The sequence below is a fragment of the Corvus brachyrhynchos genome, unplaced genomic scaffold, assembly GCF_000691975.1.
Source record: "Corvus brachyrhynchos isolate BGI_N302 unplaced genomic scaffold, ASM69197v1 scaffold19, whole genome shotgun sequence".
Classification (NCBI taxonomy): Eukaryota; Metazoa; Chordata; class Aves; order Passeriformes; family Corvidae; genus Corvus; species Corvus brachyrhynchos.
Genome location: NW_008246061.1, coordinates 39,183 through 46,091, shown reverse-complemented (window position 1 = coordinate 46,091; position 6,909 = coordinate 39,183).

Below are 6,909 nucleotides of genomic sequence, written 5' to 3'. Positions count from 1 at the left end.
TTTTTATCTTTTATTCTGAACTGTGATCTACTGCCACTGTAGTCAGCCTGTATTGGAAATTCTTGACTGTTTTAGAAGAGCAGCAGTCCTTCAGTGCTGAAGTAGTTGGTTCTATTACTGTTAACCATAACATTTAAGCATGCATGTACTGAGAGTTTTGTTGAAGTGTTTTTCTTCATGCTCTCATGAGACTGACAGTCATTGCCTTTCTTGTACTTGTACACAAAGTGACTCAGAAAAGTGAATTATCTTTAGGTGATTGCATATGAAAAGTGTAAAACTGGTATTATAGCAAAAAGCTTTGTGATCCCGAGCTCTCAGTTTTTCTTGCAAGTGTTTTGCTTTGTCTTTTAGAGTGTGAAACAAAAATGGTGATAAAAATCAGACTCGAGATGGGGCTCATGCTTATGGAACTATGGTTTTAAGAATGGACTTCTTAAATTTGGTTAAGAGTGTTAGTTTTACTGTCTAACATGAATATTAAATGCAAGGTGGTACTCCTGACCTGAGTCTAACAAGGTGAAAATGTTATGTTCTATAAAAATAAATGGTTTATGATCACCAAATTAGTTTGACATATCTGTGAAACAGCAGCTACCCAGGAAGGACCACACAATCTCCATGCTATTAAAGCTCAAAATACTCTAATCAATGCCAGAAGTTCAATTTCTGTTCCTAAAGGCTGCTTCCGTAATGAATTAAGGGAGGCATATCAAATGTAATAATGCATTGTTATGAAGGTTTCAGTAAACTTGCCAAATGTCAAGCTGCTAGTCCAGTCATGGTGCATTAACTGCTGTGATTAAAGCTGAGCTGTCCTCAGAGCTCACCTGGCTTTGGGAATTGAGCTGCAATATCCTGCCTGGGGTAGGAGGGAAGTGCACTACAAAGGTTACACTGGGGGAGCAGATTCTCCAAATACAGGGAATAGTTTAGTGCCTTCACTGTATGAGCTACAGAGCATTTGTATGCTCCGTTTAAGAGAAACAGGCACTAAGCTATTCCCTGTATTTTGGAGAATCTGCTCCCCCAGCTGCAGTGTGGCAGCTAAAAATTACTTTTGGTAACTGCATCGAACGGCTGCTTTTGGGTGAGAATGGGAAAAAACCTTTTCGTATTTGACTGAAATTTCTACGTAGGAAATAAATGGTAGTTCCTGTTTCTGGGTAGGCTCGGTTTAGAACTTGTACTGGACAGTAAGGTTAACACTTGGGAATTTATGGATGAGCTTCTGGTTCCTTTGTGTCACTCAGCACAAAGGAATGTTAATGCTGATCTTACCAGACACTGGTGGATTTCTCCAATGTCATGTTCAGTGGAATTATGTCTGAAATGAATGTGTGCATAGCTGAAATGTTAAGAAAATGTTTCAGGAGGGAAAGCTGAGCTCTTTTGCATATACAGAACTTAGAAACTGCTTTGTGATCACTAGCAGGAAGTGATAAGTATTTAATTAGGGGCAGGGGAACATGATCAATGCAGAGATTTTTATATTCCAAGAAAATCAGAACTGATACAGAACTGTAGATAGGTTGGCTTGTGCTCATTTCTAGGAAGAATCATATATGCATAGATCAGTTTTGCCCCAAATGATGCCACAAGCGCTTTGCAGGCTGAATGTAGAGGTCGCATCAGCCATCCCTGGTTAACTGTGACCAACAGAGCAGGGCAAAGCTACCTGAGAGAGCAGGGTAGAAAATGATGAAGAATGATGGATCCAGCTGAAATGGAAAGGTGAACTTCAGTGAGCAGACAGCAGCTGAAGCAAGTTGAAGTTTAGCCAGGACACCTTGCTAATTCCCCTCAAACACTGCATGGCAGATGAGGAATCATTCCCCTCATAAAAAGAACCGAGTTTCAGGGTATCTAGCTCCACATGCAAGAACTTTGAAACCTGTTCTTGGATTGGAATATTTCCTTGTGCAGGCAAAGTGAATGAAGGCATTCAGGAGTGATGGGGAAAGTGTAATAATTGAATCTTGAGTTTGGCTTGCAGAGGAAAAAACATTTGTGTACGATTAAGTGGGTGGTGTTTCACTTTCCTTGAGACTGCAGAATGATGTGCAACAGCAAGTGGTGGAAGGCAGCACTTTCCCTGGATAGATGGTTTCTCATTATTTATGAAATGCCTATGGAAAATGCCTTGCATGCACGGCAGCAGTAAGGGGAGGACTGTGAGCAGGGAGAGAAGGACATAATGGAATGTCACTCCCTTGTAGCATAATGTGACCTTTCCATTAAATTAACATTATGCTGTTTGCACAGAAGGAGAGCTAAGATAGCAAGTATTTTTAGGGGGCAATAGTCAAGTTAATTAGTCAGCTGTAACTTACTCTTTACACTGAGAGCTCAAAAGCAGGGTATGGGGAATGGGGGTTTAATGTTGCTTTGCATTCCATTCATTTTGAAGGAGTTGCTTTGTGTTTATTGTGAAATCTGGGCTGTGACGTTGTTTCAAGTACTGTAGCCTGGACCTGTTTTTTTCCGGTGTATTAAGAGGAAGGTTTCAGCTTTTAATTCCTCAATGACTTGCTGCTAAAAGGTTTAGGCATCCTCTCTGCTAATCTAATGGGCAGAAAAGACAGATTCCGCAATCCTTCTTGGCATGGAGAACCAAGATATTTCATAAGCCTGTCTATCAACCTCAGAGGAGTAATTGTGGAGTAAGGCACAGTTCTCCAAGTGAAACACTGCTAGATTTTGGTCTGTGAGCATTTCACTTCATTCACACCTGCTTAATTTCATTTCGGGGTCAAAAGATGCTTCATAAAGCTGATATGACACATTTAAATTCATAATGGCTCATTCATACACTGCATCCATTACAAATCTTCCCTTTTGAAGAATGACTCTTTTTCCTAAGTTTCCTTACTCATAAAAGGCACATTCTAGCTGTGTTACATCAGGCTCCAGAAAACAATCCATGTGTTTGAAATAAAGGGATTGCAAAGCTGTTGGGGTTATTTGTAATATTTTCTCTTCTGCAATTAAAGTCAGGTTGCAGTAGGTTCCAGAACCCACTGAAGCCAATGCTGGTCACTACGTGCTCTCTGCTGTGTCTTTAGCCTTGAGCTAAGGCCTGTGGCACTGCTGGGAGGGTGAAATCATATCATTCCTGATCAGTTAGAGCAGCCCTTGGACTGCAGTCCTTCAGTCTGAAGTGAATTTACGTCAGTGGTTTTGGCCTCAGTGGTTCATTTCTCCCCTGCAGGTACAACAGTGATCAGAGAGCCTCATTTGTCTGCCAGCCTGAGGATCCTCATCTGTCCCGGTGGCATCATTTAGTCCCAGTGTTTGTCAACATTTCCTTCCCAATGTTTCAGGAATGCAGTGGGTTTGATTTCTGCTCTCAGATGATTCCTCCTTCTCTCCCAAAGCTGTTCTCTAGTGCTTGTACCCCTTGAACCTGATAGTTGCCGGTTAGATAGAGGAAGACTTACAGCTTTATTAGATAACAATTGATCTTCAGGGCTCATTGTTTACCCTGCCATTTGGGGAGCTATTTATTTTAAGAATAAGTGAAGTTACCTCACAGCTAGGGCCTAAAACTAAAGAACAAACTTTTGCCTTTATGATGTGGGAGCTAATGGCAGGAAGTCAAACCTGTCCCATCTGACACTGTTAGAATAAAACTCTCACATGTGATTAAATTTGTCCACAATTCAACCGACAACTTGTATATTTGTGGGCCAGCAATGTTCCTCTCCTGTCACCTCCTGTGAGCCTCAAGCTTGGATACAGGGGGATAGAACCAGGAAAGGACCAGAGGTTGCTCACTGAGAACTCTTAGGATCAGTACCTTCTTGCAAGTGTCATGACCTTGGCAGTTTCACTGGCTGGCGAAGAATGGTGTGACTGCCTTCGGGTCATGATGGCCAAGCACAACAACCTTAAGCTAAGCCACAGCTCAGTGTCAGCTTGCTAATGACAAAGATTTTTGCCCAAAACATACCGAAATAGAGGGTTTGTGATCCATCTGCAGCATAATGACAGCAAAACAGTAGGGCTGAATTTAATGAGAGTTTATACGGCCTTCCTAAATGTCTTCCAAAGCCAGTATTTTCTGCTCTGTTTGGTGTTGATCAGTTCAGCCAGAGCGGGAAATATTTATGGCTTTCATGCAGTGCACTTATCAAATTAACAGTATGTTTAAAGCTCTATAGCAACTGTCCTGTAATTAAACCCCAAACATACTCTAGTCCGATTCCATTGTGAAGGAGCTGATGTCCTTTTCCAGTGGGCAGATAGTTGAAATAAAGGATCTGTTCTTCCTCTCAGGAAGCCTCTTACATAGGTAGGACCAACACAGTATTAGCTTAGAGCATATGGTTAAAATATTTTGTCCTTTATGCTGCTTTACCTTGTTGATACTTTGTCTTGGGTAGGGTTATGTATATATGTGCTCAAGAAACTGAGAGCTTTTGTGCCGTAACAGGAGATATTTAACTTTGGTGTCAACACCTGCAGCGGGTGATAGGTTATCTACAGATATCTACCACACACTGCTTCCATTTTTTTTTTTTTTTTTTAAATTAGGTTACCCTGAAATGTTAGAAATTAATTCCTGGAGTCAGTGTCAGCTGCAGTGACAGTGGATCAAAGCTGTGAGACAAATTGCTCATCACAGTTCAGGGAGCTGACTCCTCTGTGCAGGCAGCTGTATATCATTGGAGGCTCCTCAGCACCCCCCCAAGCTCTGCTCCACAACTGCTGCCATAGTTGGGGAAGCTCATAGGTGGATTTCTGTAAAATAAGCGCATTCTAAACACCCATAAGAGGCATTGCTGCATCTTGGAACTGTTATTTGTTTGGTTGGGTTTGTTTCTTGTCACCCTGTTTAGAGCCTGTGTCACTATGCAACAGCCTGAACTATATAAACAATGATGTTAATCCATGAAAAATGAGAAATTAAACCTTGGCAGGATCCTAGTGATCCCTGTCCAGGTTCATCAGATGAAAGCTCTATTTTTGTTTTTCCTCACTTTTTCTAAAAGCTCAGAAGCACAAAATTCATTTAGCTTTGCTGTCTGACAGTCAGAAATCACTCTTGCTGATAGTGAGCTCGCTTAATCTCTTAGTGAAAGCAGATTAAAACATTAAAAAAAAACCAAAACAAACCAACCCCCTAAAAACCTTTTCCAAACGGTCACTTTGCTGTTTCCATTAGCTCATCAGAAATGTTTGAATCCTTCCCTTTTGAGAAAGCTGCTCTCAGTGAAATATTGTGTATGTAATTTTTTCCATTCAGGTATTTCCACTTTGAGCTGTTCTTGTAAATTAAGGTTCGTTTTGATTATCTGTGTGAGATCTGGGTTGGTGTGTTGTGAGTCAGAGCAAGTTTGCTGTGTGAGCTGGAGGCTCTCAGCACCCCTGGCTTGTCAGAGAAAGTGGAGATAATGCAAGTCTTTGTGCCTTTGCTCTGAGGTCAGCTGGGAGACACCGCTGCTTGAAAACAGTGATTTGACGGCAGTGTGACATCCAGCCTTAAAACTAATGGGACACAAACTAGGAAATCCAAACAAAGGCAGTGCTCACAGAGACTATGCCGCAGATGCAAGGCAGGCTGTGTGTGCAGCTGGCAGGGCCATCACAAACTGCAGCTCAAAATAGCTGCCCTTCAGAAAGGCAAGTTTGCTTGGGGCTTACTCCCTTATTTACGTGTCAGACCTTTAGCAGTTTGGACTGAACGTCACTTACAAGAAATGTAGGGTAATACCTGAAAACTAATATTTTTTAAAGTCACAGATTGGGCTTTGTTTACAGATAACCAAACAAACCTGTGCCAGAATGTTAATGAATATAAACTGATGTCCAGCCTGGATGCGTGTGCCTGAATGCTAAAGTTTTAGTATAAATTACAAATACATAGTAAAGAGAGGTCATTTTTAGTTCTGTATGTTACATTTAAATTGTATTCTGTGTGTTACATTTAAAACATGTTCTGCACATATAGCTATAAAGGGTGATTTGGAGTTTGTATCAGGATTAAAGGATGCTCTGTAATCTTGCACAAAATATAGCCACTAAGATCTTTTTCTTGATATGTTCATCTGTCTCGTGTTTACTGTGGATGGAGTTGGTGCCAGCCAGTCTTTGCATACACACTCATTCTGCTGTTGCAATATGGACCATATTCATCCCTGTCAAAATACATATTCAGTCAGGATTTTTATTCCAGCAGAGAATTTGACCCTTTGACAAAAATATGCTTGAGTGGAACTAAACAGTGGCTCAGAATTTGCTTATCTTTTTGTTTGCAAACTGTGTTTTCAGTTTACTTAGAGAATGTGAATATTTCTCTACAATGTGTTATTGGAAAAATATTGTAAGAAATATTTAAGCATTTTAATATTCTTAGTCTTCCAACTTACATCCCAAAATGTACATTTGTTTTAAGGAGGCAACAAGACTGGATGCCTGGAAAAGTAATAGTGGAACCATCAGTCCCATGACATGCATGTGGTGAAAAGATGACTTTTTTAGGGCTGGCAGATGCACTCACTTTACAGGTCATTAAATTTCTCATTATACAAACTCGAATATCTGAGTTTTTAAAATAGGTTTAGAATCTCAAAAAGATCAGACAGTCAGTGTGAAAGATAAATGCAGAAGTTGAAGTTTTGCTAGCCAAAACATAATTTGATAAATTCCTTAATGATCCTACTACATTATTCCTGTTGTCTAACTCCTCCATATGGAGGGTTGCAGTCTGACCTTAGGTATATCACTGCATGTGGAGTAACACTAAACAAATTTTGTATTCGCCAATCTGCGGAGAGATTCTGATTCATCTGCCCGTGTTCTTCGAGGGGAGAATCTATAATTTGTGCATTAGGATACCGTCTATCTGGATGTGATGGGAAAATGGCATCCTTTTAAAAGGATGTGTGTTCTGCTTACAGGGCTGGT